The following is a 23,835-nucleotide window of genomic DNA, read 5'->3' as shown; positions in this document are numbered from 1 at the left end:
TCGGCAAGGAGAAGAGGAACGCCCAAGAGCAATTTTAGTTTGCTTTAACAATTTTTTTAGCTAGGGAAGATATATTCTCACTTGCTAGACCTGATAAGAAGGGTATCAGCAAAGACTGTAGCTTCTTTGTTAGGCCAGACGTTTGTCAGGCTACAGTATCCAAGCGCTGGCATCTTCGGCAGCTCATTTCTGGCTTTCAGAATAAAGGGGCCATAGCTTTGTTACAGAATCCAGCTAAGCTTAAAGTAATTGTAAAGGGCCAGAGTAGATTTTTTTTCAGAGATCCAGGCAAAAGAATATCTGGGCTCTTTGTAGAAATTGATAAAATGTAGCTGGTGGAGGTGATAATTTCTGTTTTTTGGAAAGATGGCCCTTTCTTTTTTTTCTTTAGGTTTTGCAGCTTTAGTCATTTCTGGAGTCTCTTAAATATAGAGAGTGGATGGATGGATGTCTTTTATTTTTCATCCGCTCGGGGGGGGGCACGGCACTCCATATAATACAGGGACTGATAGCCCCTGGGCCTCATGTGGTGGGAAGGTGGGGGGTGGTAGGTTGGGGAGAGTTAGGATAGTGGCTGGTGGTAAGGTGGTGGGGGCAGGGTGTAGGGCTACTTGGTCTGAAAAATCAGCAACAGCTAGGGCACAGGCTAGAGGGTTTCGGAATGGACAGGAGATTTTAGAAAAGGGTGGAATATGTTTAACGCTCTGTGATGCACCCTCTGTGGTTATGTTCATCCATTATTTTGATCATTGTCATGATTTGATGTGTGTTATTTTTATTAGGGAAAATGGATAGGAAATTAAGGATCTGCACTTTAAATATATGTGGCCTTAACCATCCCAAGAAAAGGCGGGTACAGGCTAGGATTGTACAAGTGTTAAATATCGATTTATTAAGTTTGCAGGAAACACATATTTCATGGGCCAATAGGGGGTATTTGAATAATTTGGGGCTGGAATTAGTAGTATGTTCTAAACAAACAGGGGTCAAAAGGGGGTGGCGATTGTTTTGAAGCGTGGCCTGGGTGTTTGCATAAAATCTGCATCAGATAAATGGGGACGCTGTGCAATTAGTGAATTTAGGATTAATCAGAGCAGGTTTACTCTGTGCAATGTATGTGGTCCCAATTTAGATGATGTTGAACTACCGAATTATTTGAATGAAGAGCTAGCCCAATGGACCCAACCAACGGTCTTATGTGGTGATTTTAACATTCATATTGAAGCTCAGATGGATATGAGGATTAGTAATGTTTATAAAGATAGAAAGAAACAATTATTTAAATCACTGAGGGGGCTGATACTAGAACATGGTCTTTATGATGTTTGGAATAGACTACACCCTGGTGACCCTGGATTTACTTTCTTTTCCACCCCTCATACAAAATTTGTCAGGTTGGATTACTTTTTTATATCATCTAGTTTGTTAGGGAATGCCAGTATTGAGATTCATCCCAAATTGGTTTCGGATCATAACCCTCTAAGCTTACAGATCTCTTTGGGACCTGTTGCGAAAGAAGGGAACCAAACTTGGTCTTTTGAGAGAAAGTTATTGATGGACGAAGAATACCTTCAATTTATGACCAAGGTAATTAGGGAGTTTTTTTAATTCAATAGAGAGATGGCCGAGGTGAAAACTGTATGGGATACCCTAAAATCTGTAGTTAGAAGGGAGACGCTGAGTTTTTCTAATTTTAAACGTAAAAAGGTATGGGCCAGACATAAAAAGCATTTTGACTCAGTTATGTTGGCAGAAAGGGAATTGGCTGTTGTGATTGGAGCGGGCAAGATCCAACTAGGGCCCAAAGTAATCTTACTACTAAAATGACAGCAGCATATGCTAATGTAGCTGATCACATTGCGGAAATGTATGCACAGCATAAGGAGGAGGTGTATGAGTTTAGTGAGAAATCTGGCAGAACTTTAGCAAAAAGATTAAGGGAAAAGGCGGCCTATAATGAGTTTACTAAGATTATTGATTTAGATGGTAATATGCAGGATACAAAGGAGGGTGTTCTTGGAGCATTCCAAGGGTTTTATCAGTCTTTATACAGTAGAGCTGGGCCAGAGCCACAATCAAATGGCGAGGGAGAATATTTGAAAGATTTGGTATCTGTAGTATCGACTGATACACAGAAAACTATATTATCTGCTCCTCTAGCATGGGAAGAAGTTGAACTGGCATTATTAGGGTTAGCAAAGGGGAAGGCTATGGGCCCTGATAAAATTCCATTAGAGTTTTATCAAACTTTTAGGAATGTATTGAAAAAAGAACTACTGGAGGTGTGCCAGCAGGCTTTTTTGGGTCTTGTTCCGGACTCATGGTCCAAAGCAACGATAGTTGTTTTTAGGAAAAAAGGGAAAAAGGACACCGATCTGGGATCCTACAGGCCAATCTCATTGCTTAACTCAGATAGCAAAATATATTCGAAGGTAATTGCAAATAGGTTAAATGAGGTGATGTCAGGGTTGGTGTCCCTCAGGCAACATGGCTTTATTCAATGTAGGGATACTACGGATCATGTTAAAAGGATCATCTCCATGCTGGACTGGTCACAGGGCACTAACACCCCGGTTGGAGTGGCCCTGTTGGATGCCGAGAAGGCATTCGACAGGGTCTCGTGGAGGTTCCTGTGGTCAGTTTTACCATGGAAGGGGTTTCCGGCCAGCATTATAATAGCCATACAGGCACTGTATTCTAAACCATCTGCTGTTATCCGGATCTTGGGTACTTTGTCTGGGGAAATTGCGATAGGACGGGGGACAAGACAAGGTTGTCCTTGCTCCCCCCTCCTATTTGCTTTATATATTGAGCCCTTTATACTTACTATGGAGAGTAATGAAGTAATAAAACCGGTTGTCATAAATAATGAGACATATAAAATATTTGCGTATGCAGATGATATTGTAGTTGTAACATCAGATATTAAAAACACTTTACCGGAGATTATTAGAACAGCCGAAGTATTTGGACCGATTTCCGGATATAAATTAAAGGTCTCTAAAACACAGCTAATCCATTCAATGGCCGGCCGTCCAGTAGATATTAATTTTGAACCGGTAGTAACCTATTTAGGGATTAAAATATCCCGAGTAGTTGAGGATATCATCTCATTAAATCTAGACCCAATTTTTGCCTCTTCCAATATGATGCTGGAACGGATCAATAATCTACATCTATCTTTGTATGGGCGTTGTAATGTCCTGAAAATGTTATTTCTCCCTAAATTTTTATATATATTTCGTACTGTTCCCTTACTTATTTCATCCACGTTTTTTTCCCGTATTGATAGAATGTGTGCACGGTTTTTATGGAGCTATCATCGCTCTAGGAGAGCCTTGAAATGGTGCATACTGCCTAGAGTAAAAGGAGGTTGTGGAGTGCCTAATTTCCGATTATATCTTTGGGTCGCTATATTACAACATCTAGGGGTGTTAATACTCCAGGAAGACCCAACAGAAGATTTTGCTGCCCCGTCTATCTATGAGATGCTATTAGGGGCTGAGGCAAAGCAATGTTTAAATCGAATAATAGAACCCAGTTACTATAAGAAGACCAAATTTAAGGTAGTGATCTCAGCATTTGAAATATGGAAGAAAGTGAGGAAGCAATAAGGGGATTGGGGCTTATCTGAATTTTGACACCCCACTCTATAACTGCCTGATTCTACCAAAAATATTTAGAGACCGGGTTATGGACAGTTGGTATTATCTTGGGATTTGCACACTTGGTGATTTCTTTCAGGGGAATCAGTTTTTTTCATTTGAGTGTTTGCAGAGGAAATATAATTTAGCTCGAAATTATTTTTTTAAATTCCTTCAAATACGTAGTTTTTTGGAACAAGAAATGAAGCAAAACCGAATTAGTCAAGATAAGGTAGAGATTGTTGAAGCAATAAGAATGCGAAAGAGAATGGGACCCCTGTATCAGATCTTTATGGAAAAGGAGGAGAGTGATCTTAAGAGCTGGAAAAATAGATTCGGAGTGGAGCAAATTAATCTTGAGAAAGTAATCGATTTAGCTATGAACGTCTTATTTAATGGTCCTTTGAAAAGTCAACATTATATGTCAATCTATGATTTATATTAGACACAGAAGAAAATTGCTAAATGGAAATCTGGCAGGGTGGATAGTTGCAGTCGTTGTGGTTTATACGCGGCAGACGCACCCCATATGTTTTTTTATTGTCTTAAACTGCTTACGTTTATTAATGATGTAGAGCAATTTTTTCAGGTGTTAGGTATTACACAACCGATATCTGCAGAATTGTTGATTTTGGGCCGGCTAGAAGAGCTAGATAATTTTAGACCTGCTATGGAGGAAGGATTTATATTTTTATGTATGTCTATTTTTCGTTTATGTATTACCTCTCAATGGCTTGACCCTGATCCACCAATTTTTACCAGCTGGCAATCTAGATTGTTGTTTGTATATTATTTGGAAATTGCAGTCTACAATACTAAAGGTATGAGGGAAAAAACATAGGGGTTACAATTATGGTCTCCTATCACTAACTGGCTACGAACTTAAGAAACGATTGTATATTACCATAATGTCCAAACCTTATCTTGATATCTTGTAGATTTGTTTTTCTGTGTACTGTGTCCTATCTGTTTGCTGATGTGAAACTTAATTAAATAAATAAAAAAAATAAAAAAAGGATAATGAAAGACTTGGGGAGAAAAAAACATAACTTTCTAACCTGTACCATGTGGTTTGCATGCAGCTCTTTGATGACACATAGCTCACTAAGCTAGATTATGATTGCAATTTATGAACTACAGAGTAACAAAAGGGTCTCTGTGACAAAAGCAGTAGCCCACTAATCTATGCACATAAAATGCTGTTCTGTAATCTGCATGTATATTTCCTTTGCAGCAGGCATATTATCCCTCTTCGCTATGTTAGATGAGTCAAACCCGCACTAGATAAATCTTCGATCTCTCTCCAAAAGGTACATTAATTGCCAGTTATCTTGGCACTTTCACTGTTGCCTGAAAACTATTTGATAGACAAAGAACAGCAGGTGCTTTTAAAACTGCTGTACAGCTACAAAACCGGCCCCCAGTAAGAAAACTGGCACCCGCATCATTAGCCTCACGGGGAAACGCCTGCCCAGTACAGCCGGTACGGCCTTCGCAGAAGCTAAAAATGCTCCATTGCATGAGGAGGAAAGAACAGGAGAGCGCCAAATTTACAGAGATATGGCTTTCTCCTCCCCTCTCTCTAGTGCCAGTACAGAATTTTCCTGATGAGTACCACACACACAACTTTGCGCCATAGAGCAAGGGTATGTACGTGACTCTAGCATAGGTTATATAGTGGAAAGGTGGTTCTTAAAATACCACTTTAGAAATGTATGAAACAACAAAGAAAACATAAGTACCAGCATCTCTTCTTGACAAGAAATTGTTTGTGAATATGTAATCACAAAACTTTGTCAGTGTGATCATATTTTATTTTGCACTAATAGTTAAAAACATTTGTTTTAATCTTTTTTTGAGATACTGCCATAAAAATTATTCAAACATCAAAGACATATCACATCTACAAACTGTGGCAGTTGTGACCCAAGCACATTCTAACACACAGTGACTTTTTTACAACACAATACAAAAAATGTAAGCAACAACATAAACAATAAAAACTGAAAAATACATCAATATATCTTAGTTCTAACATTTAACAGAACCAACAAACCTCAATTGATTGAGCTAATAATCTGGGCTCACTTTGAAAGCATATGCACTAGGGGTTTGAGCATACCACTTTACTTATTGGCTAGAAAAGAGAAGGAGACCCAATTACACAAAAGGGATTCCTATAAGCCAGAAAAGCATTTTTAGATGGAGGGCTCCCTGGTGATTTAATAATTGTTGACACATTTCGAGCCCTAGTAGATTTGAAGGTTCGTGTCAGGACATCGAACTGTAGGACATTATGAAACCACAAAAATGGGGGGGAACCAGTTTTAATCACCTTTTAGAAAGTCAGTGCACTTTCTTGACTTAGCCATTTGGTGCCTGCAGCTGTCTCTGGGTCACATGACTATGTGTGGGTGACAGTTGGGCTTTGTCTAATCCTCCTAGACAGCCACACACAATGGGGAGCGTAGGTGTGACTGGATGGACCATCACTGTCAAGATGGGAGAGTGGAGCTGGGCCCATTCCCACTTACACTTAAGTAGGCTATGCCGTGTCTCCACACAAAGGACTGAATACCCACTGTAGTTAGTCTGGAACCAAGGCCAGGAAGGCAAGGCACCTTTGCACTTCAAAAGCATGCCTCGAGAAGCTTCTCCTCACTTCAAAGGTACAACTGGGTGTGTATAACCTTGACCTCAGACACCACCACTTCAGTACACTTCTGGACCTGTGGATACTCTGTCAGAAAGAAGGACTGCTGTGCAGCTGAAAGGACTGCGACTCTGCTGGATGCTGCCTGCTGCCCTCCTGCCTGGGTGAGAAGGACTGTCTCCCAGAGTGACTTCATGTGCTAGTTGGCTGGTCTCCTGATCTGAAGTCTCAGGAACATAACAGGCTTCCAACAAACTTGCCCCTGCATCTGTAAATCTACCCTGCGAAGTGGTGCTTCTCCAGTTCTGGACCCTTGGAAGTGGGCTTGAAGTGCTCTGCCACAGTCTGTGGTTCTAGAGGAACTGACTCTTCCCCTCTGCTGCATGGCACAACCCTGAACAGAAATGATGCATCCCCACCGTTGGGTGGATTGGGCTCATGGTAAAGTCCTGCAGTGCCACCGCAGCCGTCATCACCTTCAGAACCACCACTGTGCAACGCATCCTTGGTGCAGGTCCTCAAATCTCTCATCAACGGCAGCCTCATTGATGACGACGGACTCCACATCACCAATTCACAGCTTCTTGGAAGCAATGCATTGCCCCGACTGCACACCGCATCCTTGTCACCAGACTTAGCATCGCAAGCCCCGTCGATGGGATCCTCAATGACAAAACAGGCCCTCGCATAGCAGCCTCCACACATCTCGGAACCGCCACATTGTTTCGGCTGCACCACACATCTTCGATGTAGAACCTTGCAACACTTAAAAAACTAGAATTTATGGTACTGTGTTCAACGAGCCTAACTGGGTCCCTGTAGACGCCCGTGATCCATAGCGGGTGGCCTAAATTTGTAGTGTTATCCCATTCTGGCGCTTCTAGATACCCACAAGTGGTGCTTTGTGATTTTTGGGGCTGTTTTTATTCAAATCTTTGAAATTGAGTATCTCCAGTTCTACTGATTGGATTTTTGTCATTTCGGTCTTGCATTATGTTTTTTTAAAGAAAATGCTATTTTCTAACTTGGTGTGAGGTCCTTTTTTGTGTGGTGTTTTAACTTTATTACTGTTTGAAATCCTGTGCAAATACTTTGCACATTGCCTCTAAATTAAGCCTGACTGCTTTGTGCCAAGCTACCAGCAGTTTGAGCTCAGATTAATTTGGAGTTTGCTTGTGCCTTACCTTGACAAGGATTGTGGTTACTGCTTGACCAGGACTCTCACTCCAGTCAGCCAGTAACCCAATTTTTCGCAAACATTCAAAGTCCCAATTCAAATTGTTAGACACGCAAACAAACAGACTGCGAAATTGTGCACATCCTTTTGTAATGACCCACGTTGAAACATTACTGGTCTCAAATATGGACCACAACGAACAGCTAATAAGAGTATTACTTTCAAATAAAAATGCCATGGTCATCTTACACAAAGTACTGGGCATAGCCAGCATCACCTCCCACTAGAGTCACTGTTTGCAATGTCTGTGAGTGTTGCAAACCTGTGTATTCTAAGGAAATGGAAATCCCCAACCACCCGAGTGATTGATGACTCGCTTTGAAAAATTAGTTATTGCTTATGGCTAAAGGTTGATTAATAGACAATGTCCAGACCACAGTTTTTGAAAATATATGTGGGAACCACAAGTATGTATTTGCTTTGACGCTCTACATGGTGCTAAATCTTATGGCTATATCCCCAGTTATGCCACACTGCACACAATATTTCAACTTTGTGACTGTCACTCTGCTGCCCACAGTAACATGTAGGAATGAAAATATACCTGAAAGTATGGTTTATGTGACTCTACTACACTTGACCTCTTGCATCTTGACTAACTCTTTAATACCACACATTCCCTCTGACATTATATAAATCTGACTCATGACTTGCTACACTGATCCACTTCTCACTCTTTTCCTGAGGTTTACCCCACAAAGGAGGCTTATGTTAACCCATACCGACCAGATCAATACATTAAAATAATAGCGATACTTGTTTATCGTTTAGGTATGTTTTGGAAGGTGTGACCCACAAGGAAACATACTTGACCCATGGTGGCGAAACTAGCAGATCTATTCACCCTTTGTACATCCTCATGAAATACCATTTAAAGATGTCCGCCTCTATTATTGGCTTTTCCAATGCAATTAAGTATTGCTCAAGCCAGTATCAGCAGGAGGTGAGTGGTATTGGTGAGGGTAGGTTCTGAGGGGTTCTATGAAGTTGAGACAGAGAAAGTGAGGAGAGAATAGCTGATAGCGAGGGTGAGGATGAGGATGGAAGAGCACTGAACTAGCTGCAGGGTGTTTGAAGCATGGATAGAAAGTGCATAGAGGGTGTGAAGCAGGGAGTGAGAGATGGTGAGGCAGAGAGAGCAGCAGTAATCATAGAGGGAGAGGGAAGGGGAAAAAAGAGTCCCTCATGCAATGGAATGCAAGGACTCTGAAGGAGGTGAAAGGACTCAGACACAGCCTGTAAAATGAAGCGTGTGAGCCAATCCCATGTGTGCCATTGTAGCATGTAACTGGCAATGTTCAACCATGTTCAACCATATACGGCCAAATATATGCTCATCGCCAAAAACACTGGACAACCCCAAATCCAGGCATGGCTTTCTGAGATGAAGCCCCAGGGATTCATACCTTAATTCTCCTCTAGCACAACATCGCTCAGATGTGCTCAGTAGTACATTATCTCCATTCAGATGTAAAAAGAGCAAAACTAGGATGGTTCTTTTGAAGTCTGTCTCTGTGACATATGGCCCAAATCTGCATGGACATTTCGATACAGATAACAAGAGAGGTTACTCACACTGCAGTGACGTGTTAAGGGCTTTTGGGCCCTGGGCAAGATATATTTTGGGGCCACTGTTTGGAAAACTTTTGAATTTATTACACCTATTTGGCTCCTTCAAGTCCTCGTGATGCCAATGGGCTGGACTGGCCATAGTGGGCATCAGGCATTTACCAGGAAGGCTGCAAGGGTGGGGTCTGGTTTTGGAGTGGTGGGGTCCGGTTTTGCATCTGTTCTGCAACATCAGTCTCCAGGAACAAAAGCAGCAGTGCTTCACACTTCCATATCCCCCAGCGGCCCCTCCGCCTGGGGGTTTTGTTGTGTGTGTAATTATTCGTAGTTGACGCGTGTGCCCGTGCGCGCGTGTCAACTAGGAATAATACTCTCGTGGTGTGTTGTCTTTTGAAACATTGCCGCGTGTGTGCTGCTGCGGTCTTCCAAAGATTGATGAAGGAAACTCTAAATGGTCTAACAGGGGCAGTAGCATTCCAAGATGACATTTTAGTTTTTGGCAAAGACGAAAATGAACATGACAAAAATTTGAAGGAAGTGTTAAATGCCCTGTCGAACAAAGGATTGACACTCCGTGCTGACAAGTGTAAATTCAGAAAGAAGGAAGTGGAATATTTTAGGCATTGCATTAGTGGAAATGGAATCAAGCCTAAAGCATCACATTTGGAAAATAACAGCAAAGCACCTATTCCTCAGAACAAGGAGCAATTAGTGGCTTTCTTAGGATTAGTAGAATTTTATGCTAAGTTTATCCCAAACTACGCTACTGTAATTGAACCATTCCGGTTTCTTTTAAAGAAAAATGCCAAATATGTATGGACAGACTCTATGACGATGACGTTCAATACTGTAAAGCAAATGATTGTCAAGGCTCCTTGCCTTAAACCATTTGTCATTGGGAAAAAATTTATTGTAATGGTAGACGCTAGTAATTGTGGTTTGGGGGCTGTTTTGATACAAGAGGAATGGGGTAAAGAATGGATTGTAGCGTGTGCTTCAAGGACATTAAGAGAGTCTGAACGTCATTACTCTGTGATTGAGAGGGAACTCTAAGCGTGTGTTTGGGGAGCTGAACATTTTAGACCATTCTTGTGGGGAACAAAATTTACTATTAAGTCGGACCATAAGCCCTTGGTGCACATATTATCACCTGGTGGGGGACGTACACTCTCATCAAGATTAGCTAGACTTTCTTCCAGGTTACAAACTTTCAATACTCTTTAGAATATGTTCCTGGGAAATCTAATGTTCATGCTGATTGCATGTCAAGACTTCATTTATCGTGTAAGGATTCAGACAATGTTGATAAGGATGAATGTGAGGTGGCAGAGGTTGCAGGTGATGTGAATTTAGTATTTGGTGAGGACTCCGTAGTACAGGAAGAAATGTGGAATGAGGAAATGGATAAAGATTTAGAACTTAAGGAGGTAAATACATTTATTTTGAGTGGCTGGCCAGAAGGGAGAGCATTTGAGACGATGCTGCATGCTGAATAAAGAGTTCATCAATCCGGATTTGGTGGATTTGTTTCTTCTTCCATACTACTCCAAGAAGGAGTAATTTATTACAGGTTTGTCCAACAAAATTGCCAGGTCTGCTTTGGGTTCCCGCCCAGCAATTGATGCCAAACAACATTGAATTATATTTGAAACCTTTGCAAACAGGAGCTCAGAAACGTAGTGAAAAGTTTAAGCTACTTTGTGTTCTCCAACCAAATAGTACCAAAAAAAGAATAAAAAATAACTGATAAAAAGAAATTTCTTTCTGAGTTTGGATCTACATTTCTTTACCTGCAAAAACAAGCATTTTGTTTGTAATTCAGTGTTTAAACAGTTTGTTGCTCTCATTGTAGGAAGAGCCTGCTTAGGTTGACTTGCTGAGATGTATAGTGAACTAGTGCATAATATTAAAACAAAGCGTGTGTCCGTAGCTCTTGGAATTGCAGCTTTAGGTACCAAATATTTATAATCACAAATATGTGCCCGTCACTAGTGGTGTTCTTGCTTCAACAGTGAAAATCAAAGCACTGCTCTGAGGATTTTCACTATTCCATTGATTAAAATCTAATCATCGTCTCCTAATTTCTCTCCCCTTCCCTCGCCTCCTTCTCCTCTTTATGTGTGTGCACTTCTCTGGGTAGGCAATCCCCTGTGACCCTGCTGAGTAAGAGAAATGGGATGGATCAGGACACAGAAGACAGACAGAGACAGAAAGAGAATAGTATAGCTAGAGATGCGAGTTAGAGGGAGAAGGGGGTTAAGATAGAGATGATGTAGGGAGATTTGTGACGTAGGAAGAGAAATTAAGTAAATAGAGAAAGATGAGGTTGGTTGAAGGTAGTGTAACAAGAAGTAGAAAGAGGAAGTTGCAAATTGAGAAAGATAGATAGAGAAATATGTACCCTTTTGAGGGTGTTACAGACTTAGGGCGAGATAGAGACAGGGAAAAGGATTTGTAGAGAGAAGAACAGTGCCCCAAGGGGTGAGGTAGAGAGAAAGGCTATTTAGACAAAGAGAATGAGAGCAAAATGAGAGGATTTATAGAGAAGTCAGTCAATATATAGAAATGTGTAGAACATTCATAGAAAATATATAGAAAAACAAGTCAGTCAATGAGAGTAGACAGGAAGAGAGAAAGATAGAGAAAGATCTGAATGGTAGAAAGACAAATGTAGTGTTGAGCAAAAAGAGAAAGTTGAGAGATGTGAAATAGAGAACAAACGGTGTAGGTTGCTGTTGTAAACGAAGATATCTACTTTGTAAGCATGTAGTCTAGTAGCCACCTCATGTAGATTCTGAAGTAGATTTATTGAAGATGATATGTCCAAGTTACAAGCTAAGTATAAATAGCAACACCAGGAGCAGCAGCATCTCTGCTCAGCTCACTCTCTCCAACTGACATTCTTACCAAGCAGCCAATCTGGAACTCATCAACATTCCATTACATCACACACACACTGGCTGAGCAGCAGGAAACTGGAAAACTGTAAAGAGGCAGGCTTCAACACATGAGTGCCAGGCCGTATCCAAGTGTGGGCGTACATATCTCCAAGACCATTGGCCCTGGTTCGTGGATGGCTTTTCCTTTCCGTTCTCTGCTCTTCTAGGGGTCTCTTTCTGGAGTCTATGGTGCTGTGCTTGGCACAGCAAAGTATCTCCTTCTGTCATCAATTGTTCTGGAAGCTTCCCACAGGTACTAGTACTGCAGATCCCGCTAAATAAGCTCCAGCGTGTTTCCAGACGACAGCCAGCTGTGGTCCGCTGATGATTTATAGCAAAATATGCTTTTCTCTTCTTCAATTGAAGAATATTTGGCTCCCCACTAGATTTATACTTACCAATTTTGTCTGTTTTCCATTTGGATTTCCACTGTGCGCGTCTCCCACAAGGCATCAGCATAAAATGTGAGGAGAAATGGAATAATATGTTTAATGAAAAACAGAAGATGATTAAAACAAGCTTAGCAAAAGCAGGCATCTTCAGTCTTGATCTGGGACAAATAACTGATACACGAGACTTAAAAAAAAAGGCTGTGAAGGCACAGGTAGAGCAGATAAGACAGGACCTAAAAAGACAAAGCTGAACTATCCAAAGCAATGGAAAGCGTGAAAAAGCAAGGACTACATCACAAAAGAAGGAAGGGCCTAGCAAGACTTAGAGTTGGGCAAACATGGGACGTCAAAGGAAGCAGAGTCCGAGCCAAGCTAGGGGTCCAAAATGGTTCAAAGAGCCAAAGAATAAGAGGAGCCGTCAAAAGATTGACAATGTAAATCAGGCAAGAGCTGTCATCGAAAAATATGATATTGACGCCTTTAAATGAAGAAATATATTTTCCAGTGTCTTAGTTAAGTAGAAACGATTATATCACTACATTGAGTTACATTAATTGAAAGAGAGAGTGTGTGTGTGTGTGTTTTTATGTTGAACCGACGTTGTGAGAACTGGATCAGTCCTCAAAGTATTGGTAAACCATGACAGAATCTGACAAACACTAGCTTTGTGAGGCCTGGTGTGCCATAAGGTGTAATGATGTGTTGTGTGTATGTGCTAGACGGAGTAGTGTGCTTTCTGTTAGCAATGTTTCTACCTAACTGAAGATCAAACACGCAGACAAAACATTGCCACTCTCCTTGAAAAGTTGCAAAAGAGAAGTTGCCATACAACAACGCCTCCTTGGCCGTGCGATAACATCCTGGCTTATCCCATTGGGAGTTTGCTGTGGTTGTTTTATCCTAGCGAAATTGTGATGTACCTCTATCTTCCTGCCTACTTATTAGATGAAGAATGTCCAGTGCAGGCCAACAATTGTTGCTGAGCGTCTTGTAAAGAAACCCAATTTACCTACCTCTTATGGCCTTGCGCTAGTTACCAGAAGCTTTGGTTGGCATTTGTGAAAGAAAGAAAAAACATGATTTACCAATGAGGCAGGTCTGCTTTGCAAATTCCCATCTATTCAGAGTTTCTCAACAGAAAGGTTCACACTCCGTGTATCTCACCTGTTCAGTGGAGAACTGTACGCTTAGAATATATCTTTGCAAAAAGAAGGCATATTTATTAATTGAAGAATGCCTGAGATGGTGGTTCTACCAGAGGTGAAAATTACAAGTAGAGATTAACTGCACCATTAAGTGTTGGTTTTTCTATAGTTCCAAGAGGTCACCTTAATGACAACTCTGGATGTATATGAGAAGATACAACTTTCCATAATGTGGCAGGAATGACGTGAAATGATCTAGCAAGGCAGGACTCAGTAAACAAGAGAGTGCGTGGAGCAATGTACAGCAGGACACAGCAAGGCTTAGTGAGATGGTGTAATTCTTGAAAATAAGAAGAAAAATTTAGCAATATAGAAAAAGGTTTAGCCTTTGCAATAGCAAATCTTAATGAGAAAAAGTCAATTTCAATGAGATGGAGAAGGCACAGAGAATGCAGCAAGGATTAGCTGCGCATAGATATCCCAGGGTCATTAGCTGACACAGTATAAGAATACTGCATGTAGGATTCAAATCATTGCAAAACATGGCGCTATAAGTTCTTTATCCTGTTTTTTTCTCTACTCCACAAAATAATCGAACTTTTCAGTGCACTTCTGCTGTCTCTTCACATGTGATGTTTTCTGGACATCGCAGCTTGTGTCCCAGGCGATCCCACCTCCCTGTAGCCTCCAAACGAGGCCCAGCTGCACTGAGACCCCCTGCTGGCAGCCACAGTGACCCTGCGTTCCTTTGGACTCAAAGAGAAGATCATGAACTTGGCACTGGACGATGATGCACAGAGGATCAGTGAACCACTGGCCGCAGGAGACAAATTTGCACGTCCCTGGCACAGACTAGTGTGAGTCTGGCCTTTGTCTCTCTAGAGCAGAGGCCTGAAATGATCTCATGTCCTGTCTATGCTGATCTGAGGCCAAGCCACATCTACACTTTAACATGGTCCTTGTATGTGGAGGTAGACTGGCCTGCAGGGAAATTAGGAAATCTACTGGCAGTCCAGTGCTTTGGCAAGAGCCATGTAACTCTGGATGAATCAGTCACATGTGGCTTCTGTTTCCCCATTCCTACTAGCCTTCCATAGATGCGAGATGCTCTGCTCGTGCTTCATTGGCATTTCAATGGCAGCAACTTTTTGGGAACTTTGGCAATGTATCTATTGTTTTAAATTTAGAATGTTCCCACTACCAAATGTAGGTTTTATTCAGCAATGGCACTGCAAAATATTTAGTTAGTATTGTAGATCACACCAAAAAACTATGATTACATCAAAGACTTGGACAAAGGCGGCTCCGCGAACAGCTACAAAACTAGAAAAATAAAATGATATTAACGAGTGTTTATTATTGTTTTATTTTTAGCACAAACGAGTCTTGGGCGGGGCAGACGATGACAGGCTGGAGGGAGAGTGGTGGGCACTGCTGTCAGTGCGCATGTCAGTTTGGCCAACCGGCTCAGGACGGCCAAACTGACACATTCGCACTGAAGTTGTCTCCAACCCAGCTGCGTGGCCGGGTTGGTGACAGCAAAGCACAGGCAAATTCATAACGCTCAAGTCAATCCCTATGCTGCTTTCAAACATGAGAGCAGTGTCAGGTTGGGTGCAGAGGAGCCTGGGAGCCTGTGCAGTGCAGCGGCAGAAGACCACCGAGTTGGCGATTCAGTGAGGGGCAGGTAAATGATTTTATTTGTATTCCTTTTTTTCGCCCACCCGCCTCGCCATTCTGCCCTGATACCAGCTCCCACTGAAATTGGACCTGCCAAGTCTCATGATTTTATTTTAAGAGTTTTATTATTTTCCATGCAAATTGCTTGTTGGGCCAAGATAAGCGCATCTTATCACATCATCTTGCTAGTCATGATGGTGCTGGTATGTTTCACAGTTCACCTGAAATGTATGTCAGGAAACAGATAGTAGGGAGTGTCCGGAATCCCAGAGCAAATGTCTAGATTGCACTTTGTCACAAGTTTACAGTGAAGGTGTCAGCCCTTTACATGGATTAATCTCCACTCATTATCCATAGAAAAATGTTGGTACACCTTTTTTCCAAATAAATAATAATTTTACATATAAATGATAAAAAGGAATATTAACTTTTTAATGTTCTTACAGTTAAAGTAGAAATCATAAACAATAAAATTAAGACAAATAAAATAAACTAACTAGAAAGCAATAACATACATACCCTTTTAAAGTGTCACTGCACTTTTAGAGAATAAAATTCTGGTGGACCGGGACCTCTCTGCGGGGTCATCCCAAAACGTTTTGCCTTCACTCATCCTATTTTTGCTGAATTTGTTTTTGTTGGCCTTCACACACTGTGCACTTTACCATTGCTAACCAGTGCTCCAGTGTTTATGTTGCCTTCCTAAAACATGCTATAATTAGCTCACATCTGTTTGGCATATTTAATTTTCTTGTAAGTCCCTTGTAGTGTGATATAGCATGTACTCAGGGCTTGTAAATTAAATGCAAACAGTGAGCCTCCAGGACTTTCTGTGCCACCCACCTAAGTGGCACTTTAAAACTTGCCCCAGGCCTACCATGGTAGCCTTAATGCAGTGTCACACTGACATGTCGATTTGGCTTTTAAACCACATTGCCAAGCCTTAGACTCTACTTTAATTACATATAGGTTACCCCTAAGATATCCCTAGGTAGCCCGTATGGCAGGGTGCTGTGTAATTAAAAGGTTGGACATGTACTTTTAATGTTTACAAGTGATGGTAATTAAAAACTCCCAAATGTGTTTGTCATTACTGTGAGGCCTATACCATCCCATAGGATAACATTAGGGGTTCCTTAGCACTTTTAATAAGCTGTAATTCCTAATTGAGGGGAGGCATATGTCATGTTTGATACCCATCGAATTGCAATGATAAACCCTCTTTAATTGTAAAGCCTGATCTTTTATTACAATTTATTTTATTCCACTTTAGAATGTTGGCATTTTCCTGCCTTTTGTGCCTGCAGCCTGTCTTGGGTCACATGACTGGTGTAGCTGACAGTTAGACTTTGTGAATTCCTCTCAGACAGTCAATAGAGGGATTCGTTGTGCCTCTATGGGCCCTCACCCACAGGATGGGGGGACAGAACTGACCACAGCCCCACTTACACCTGAATAGGCTGGGTCCTGTCTCCCCACAGAAGAAAAATGACCCTGTATTGTCAATGTAGCCGGCTTGAACCAGTGCAGGGGAGGCAGCAAATTTAATGCACTTCAAAGAGTCTTTCCAGAAGCTTTTCCCACCTTCCAGGAGAAGGGCACCAGGGTATAAATAGGACTTTCAGACTCACTCTACAGTTAACTACTAGACCTTTGGAAGAATTCTCAGTGGACTGCCTGCTGCTGTGACCTGCTGTGCACTCTGCAAGACTGCTGCTGTATCTGTAAGGGGTGCTTTGCTGTCTGTAGTTTGCCTTGAACCCTCAGAGGCCAGCCCTGCATCTTCATCTGGATCCAGGATTACTATAAGTGACTCCAAGGGCTCGTTTGTTGGCCTCCTGTTCAGAGTCACACAGATATAAAGGACTCCCATTGTCTGGGACCCACACCTGGACCAGAACTGAGTGAGTCTTAAACCCCCAAGAGGTATCCCACCAGTATTCACCCCATGGTTGTGGTGCTAAAGGTGCTTAGATGGGCAATATCCAACACTGAGTATTTTTAGAGAACATTTGACCAAAAAGTGCTCTGAGAACTAGGAGAAGGATGGGACCAACCTGCTCGCCCATCCTGCTGAGGTGCATCACCTGTTGGATTGAATTCACAGCTTCTCATTCTATGTTCTTCTCCACAGCAGCAAATTCATTTCAGCGGAGCTTCGTCAAAGGGGTATCCAACCTTGTGGAACAGTCTTCACTTATAGACCTTTGCCTCATTCTGCTGGAGATTTTCAACTTCCATTTCAGTTACTAAGTCCAAAGGTAAATACCTTCACCGCGACTTCACCCCCTGGCCATCTGATGATGACGCTCCCTCTTCAGACAGTTCTGCAACCTTGCCTTGCTGAACTTCTATCTTCTTAGAAATTTTTCTTCAAGAATTTTTCTAAGTTCAGAGGCAAGCACTAATCGGGCTCAATCAACTTCTTTTAACTTAATCATGCTCCATTTGTCCAGGTCTTGTGTGACCAGATGTCCGGGGTTGGCTAGTTGATCTTTTAGGTGTTAGATTTCACAAACGTGCTCCATTTGACCAGGTCCAATATCTTATTGATTATTCAAGTAGTATTACAGTTTAGCACTCTTGTTCAAACATAGGGCCCTATTTATGGTTTGTCAGACAGGATACTCTATTGCAACGGCGGCAGAGAACGCTGTTCACCAAACTCTCGGTCTGCCTGCCCTACTTTCAGTCAGGTGGTCTGCCATGTTTAGGCTGATGGAGTAAAATTTACTTTGGCATCATAACCCTTCCTCCGACGGGCCAAGGGAGTACAGGTCGTCGGAGATAAGTGATCTGACCGTCCGCCCTATTTAGAAGTATCAGTCCAATGGCTTTTTTATTGGCCTTCACAGCCAAGAAAACTTAGGCACTGAGTGACAGTATAAATTAAAAAATTATCCCTGCACCAGGGAAGAATATTCCCAAAGTGGTGGGGCCATTAGCTTTTACTCTTCCAAAAACAAACTACCACTTTGATTTTTGAAAAGTAAAAACGTTTAAATGTTTGATGTAAACGTCCATCACACAGGACTTTGTATACAACGTCATGATGGTATTTCATTCAAACCCATAGAGTTCACCGCCGGGCTGGAAGGGATTTATAACTCTGTCAGGTGAGTAAAGTCCTGTGCCACCCAGACTGCCTTTACTGAGTCCAACCAATTCTACACCAACCTATAGCTCTGATGGTTATACTACACAATCATTCCATGTTTCTTTTTTTTTGCTTATGTCTGGGTTGTAATAGTTTATTTTAAAGAAATGTAAAAACGTAATGAATGATAGTTTTAAAAGACAGTGGTAGCGTCAGATTCTATGGAAGGGTCCTCGCAGCGCTACTTCTGTAAGAGGGCTGCAGTAAGGAGGGAGTGGTCGAGATGGAGGGGACAGGAGATGCTATTCAGGACCAACAAGTGAGAAGCTCACCTTCTCTCGGGCGGGGGTGGGTGGAGTCAGTAGACATTGTGCTGCCACCATCTTGTGCAGGTCATCTGTTCTCCTCTTCGGGCACAGCAGGGCAGGGATCCTTTGTCGGACCCATTAAGAATTCAGCTTTTAAATATTGTCATACCGAGCATCATTTGTATTGCAGAATGTAGTCTTGGACCCCCAAAATGGCATAATACAGTCCAACAATTATTATCTAAGGTGTTAAAGGCCGCCTCCAGGTTAAATTAGGTAGTGTGGATGAAGGGGATTTCCTCTAAAATGTGGCCGTCATGTAATCTGACATTCAGGAGTGCTTTTCAATAAATATATGGCATGCTTTAAACATTACAAGCAAACCAAATACATAAGATGAGGACACATGGGAATATGCTGAAAGTTTAATAAGTCTCTTCTTACAAAAAGCGCATCTAATGAAATTAAGACTACATGGTAAGCGTGGGAGCAGAAACGTTTAAGGCGGGGTGGCTGGAGTGGTTACATATTTACATGTCTCATCCAAGACGTTTTGCCAAGAAGCTAATTTCATTTTCTCACATTAACATATTTCAGATGTAACTTGTTTCGGATTTACACCACTGCAAGGGTGTTTTTATATCCCTTTTCAACAAAAGCACATTTGGCGAGTTCATTGGAAAAACCCACTTTATTTTTAGAGACGCCTTTGAAGTGGATGAAAAAGTTCCACTCTTCCGCGCACCTCCTCGCCACGCTTCTGAATACCCTCCTTTGATCCCGGAAGGAATGGTGCGTCCAGGGTAGGAAGATTACTAGTCTAATGTCCTGAGCACCAGTCTTCAAAGGCTGGGCACCCTCTCTTGATATTTGCATTTCAGTCTTTCCTCCCTGTGTTCATGCTCCTGGTCCTTCCACAAACAGGTTTATTTATAAAGCGCTTCATAATGCACTCCTGTCATTTCTAAGCACTGTAACTAACATATGCAACTATTACATCATTTAATGGCGCTGGGTTTACCGACTTCCGAAGCATGAAGGCTGGAGGCTATGGTGGCAGAGAGCATCTATCGACTTGGATCACCATCCTGCGAGCTTATGATAACAACATCCATACATCTCTTTTGAATAAACCACACAATTTAATATTTGGCATCAGGCTTCGTGTGAAGAGACTCACAGGGATCTGTACTTGCATAAGTTAAGCTGATTTAATGCATTACAAACTGGCAGGTAGTAGGTGCTTCCGGTCTGTGTTACACATTTGAAAATCTAGGTTTTATTATCGCAGTGTGAATGTGACACAGTAACATGGGTTTGCAGCTTTGTAGTACAGAGGCCTCAGGCGCTTGCCCCGCTCCGTGGCGTAATGCAAGTGGGGTACTCTGCCAGTGGCAGGATTTTTATTAATCAGCCTGGTTCTTTAAAATCTATATTAAAGAAACAAGTCAGACTACTATCCAAAGAAGATGACATGAAGGAACTGGAGCTCCCCAGCAGTAAAATCAGGATATTAGCAAGCTCCCACGAAGATCGACTATGGCAGCCACATCTTGACGCCGCCCAAAAAAAGTAAATTTTAAAGCAAATTTTAACAGTGAGACTCATGGTATTGCCAATATAAAATATCAACATGCGCTGGAAAGGTTTAGAGGCGGTCTCAACTTTTAGACTTTGTCACCAGTATGCGGAATCCATGGTTCAACTGGTTTGCACATCATAGCTTGACCCATGCATGTTGTTCTTAAAATATGGAAAGCGCACTTGCACAGATGCCATGAAACTTCTTTTTAATTTGGAGATCCCAATGGAACTGGCCAGATTTGCGAAATTTGCACACAAGGTGATAGAACTTTTTGGCAAAGCCACTCATGCTGCAGCTTACTGAAACCGTTGCCCTTAAAACATCGAATATATACTTGCACTGAAACCTTTTTTAACCTGGAGATCCCAATGGAACTGGACAGCTCAGTGAAATTTGTACACAAGCCGAAATAAATTTTTGTCAAAGCCTTAGTCACGGACTAGAACTAATTTATGGGTTTAACATTTGTTCTTATACCGATTTTATTAGTTTCGCACCTCCCAAGTGCTGTACTTTTAGATCTATTTTTTATGCATTAGTGATGTATATTAGATCTGTCTAACATGTATCAACTACAATTGAAGAAAGTAAGTTTTCCAGACATTTTGCTTTACCTCCTTTGTAAAAAATTTTGTTAATTGACACAATAACATTTTATTCATTTATTACTCTGTCAGTGCTTAGAGTGAGTAAGGGTCGAGCGGGCTGAATGTGCGGCACATGTGCTGGTGAGATGTCTCTTACAATGTTGGCTTTGACCCTTTATGTTTTGCAAAGCATCAGCTCGTGTTACATATGCACAGACCCTTTCCATCACCTATGTAGTCCTTATTGTTTCCATGCGTAGGCGTCTTGTAATTGTAGGCGCTTCCCCCGATGGCCAGACTTCACTCCTCTCTGCACCCACTTGGACACAGACTGCCTGTTGCTTGCTACAGGATGTGGCGTGAGAGCCAGAGGTGCCATAGAACTGAGGAAGCAGGTTTGAGTCCCGGCGTAACCTCAACATCCTATGATTCTGGGCAAATCACTTAACCTCCTCCCCATGCCAAGTAAAAAAAAAAATACAACTGTTGCTTATATAAAGCGCTCCAATCCCTTGGGCCGAGTTCGCGCTGTATAAAATTGCAACACTTAACCTCCCTAATAAAGTTTTGTTGCGAGGTTGAATAATCCTTTTGCAGCACATAAGAACATTCTTCTTAAAATAGAGTTTTGAAGTTCTTCTCTTCTGAGCGCCTGGAGCCAAACTTTTATTGACCGGTTTCCATGGGAACTGAAGCCCACACAACACACGAGTGGAGCAGAGGCCCCCACATCCTGGCGTATTCTGCTGCTTTTTATTAGTTGATTTTGAATGATACGTTATAGTTTCCATGTGTGATGGCCCAGCTCGAGCTCTCCCTCACTCCTCACTCTGACTCACCCCAAGCACTCTCTCTCACTCCTGAAGGCATCGTGGCTCTCACTCCTACGTGCCAGGAGGAATGTAACCTCCTCACCCTCCCTCTCCTCACCGACCCTCCCTCCTTGGTTCACCCTAGATGGACCATCTTCCCTACCCCCCTCCACTCCCCACTGCTCCGAGAAGAGCGTTCAGGGCCCTCGCGACCTACCTCTTGTGGGCCCAACTCTGACCTCCCTCATTCCTAATACCACTTTTCCCAACTTCTAGTGCTTTTCTCTCCTAACCCTCTCCCATATTCCCAGAAGTTTGCGCAACTTACATCAGTTGTTAGGGTGTAGCTCCCAATTTTCCAAGGTTCACCGTGAAATGCTGGTCTAGGGTAGGCCAACCTTTTTTCTTCAAAATATGTGACTTGTAGGCCTGCTTTATAATGGTAAAAACAAGACTACAGGTCCCATCATTCAAAGAAAGAAGCTAGATTGGATCAGCAATGTCATGACTCTTCTGTTGTCTTTGGCCCCACAAAGAGATACCATAAATTCTTGTATACAATAGGTGGCACACGGAAGATGGCATAAGCTACATGGCGCTGAACAAGATCTGAAGTATAGAAAAAAGTGAAGGATGGAATGCTTGAATTAATCTCAGACACTGGTAAATTACTTGGGGCCACATCCCTGATTTTGCACACCATGCCACATCAGCTTGGACCCAGACGGAAAACGACCTTTGCAACATGGTCAAAACACTGCAATACATTTACATCACTGTTTTTACAATGTAAGTCGCTACAACAACTTGCACTGGAGGGCACTATAGACTACGGAATAGTGTGATTTACTATTCCAACACCTTCCTTATCGTACATAGACTGGAGTTGGAATAGTAAATCACACTATTCTTAAGTCCAGCGTACTCCAGCGCAAGTCATTGTAACGACTTGCGTTGTAAAAACAGCCATGTAATGTACCGCGATCTAAATGATCGCGTTGTATCGTCATCATCCACCCAGACATATCCAAAACATTCTGACACCTACTCCAGTGGGAACAGTCCAGCCCGAACTGCCAGGACAGGTACTGCCTGAACCGGAACACAAGCAACACAAGTCCGGTTTTACACTTATTAGAGCTCATCATTTGGGTATAACTTGGCTCCAGTGGCGCAGTGTGTAAGGGACCCACGTCTGGAAATACCCGTCCCACTTTAGGTGTTGATCTGAAGTATACAGAAAAAGGGAGATTAATTCAAGCATTCCATCCACCACTTTTTTTTTATACTTTAGTGTGTTGCCCTAATTGAGACGGGTTTGTCCGGAAGTAGGTTCTGTGTAGGGTGACTAAGTGTCCCGGAAGGTCCCAGGTTTTCACTAGCTGTCCCGGCAGATTTCAAGCAATTGAGCTCATGTCCCGGTTCTTAGAGAGGATCGACTGAAAATGACGGGAGGTGTTTTTTCGTGTTTTACAAAGCATGTAAGTTGTTTCAAGAAAGCAATTTAATTAACAGGCAAGCTGCTGAGTTCAAAAATTGCATTTCATGTTTGTTCTTACCACCTATTCTGGAATTTTCTGCTGAGGAGCACTGTCAATCTGTGCGTTGACTTGAAATAAAATTGTAGTCCTGCTTCAATTTTTGTGAAATGTCCCATTTTTTGTCTTTAAAATTCTGGTCATCTTAATCCTGTGCACACTGTGCCACTGGAACCAAGTTATACCCGGCTGAACCAAATGCGATATGGCTTTAAACATCCTTCACCAAGGCCCACTCCTTATAACACAACCCCATTACTCTGCTTGGTAGAACTTTGCTGAATCATAACAAGCATTTGCAATGCAATAGGTCTCGGGTTAATTAAGTTTGGGCTATTGGCATTGCTAAATATTGCAACACCAACTGCAACAAAAGCTATTGGTGTTGCATTATTTAGCAATGCCAATACCTCAATCTTTAATAATGCGACACCTATTGCATTGCAAATGCTTGTTTTCCTGGTTGTTGGTACCTGTGGTGGGGCACTACGTGCGTCTATGCGCTGTACAGCAGAACACAGTTCTCAAGAAGTGCCTGTGATTGATACCCCGCCTCTGTGTGAGACTCACCGTGGCTCCCTCCTCCTGCCCTCAGGCTGATTGATACCCCGCCTCTGTGTGAGACTGACCGTGCCTCCCTCCTCCTGCC

Source organism: Lissotriton helveticus, chromosome 3_1, assembly GCF_964261635.1.
Source record: "Lissotriton helveticus chromosome 3_1, aLisHel1.1, whole genome shotgun sequence".
NCBI lineage: Eukaryota > Metazoa > Chordata > Amphibia > Caudata > Salamandridae > Lissotriton > Lissotriton helveticus.
Note: the sequence above shows the minus strand (reverse complement) of the source record.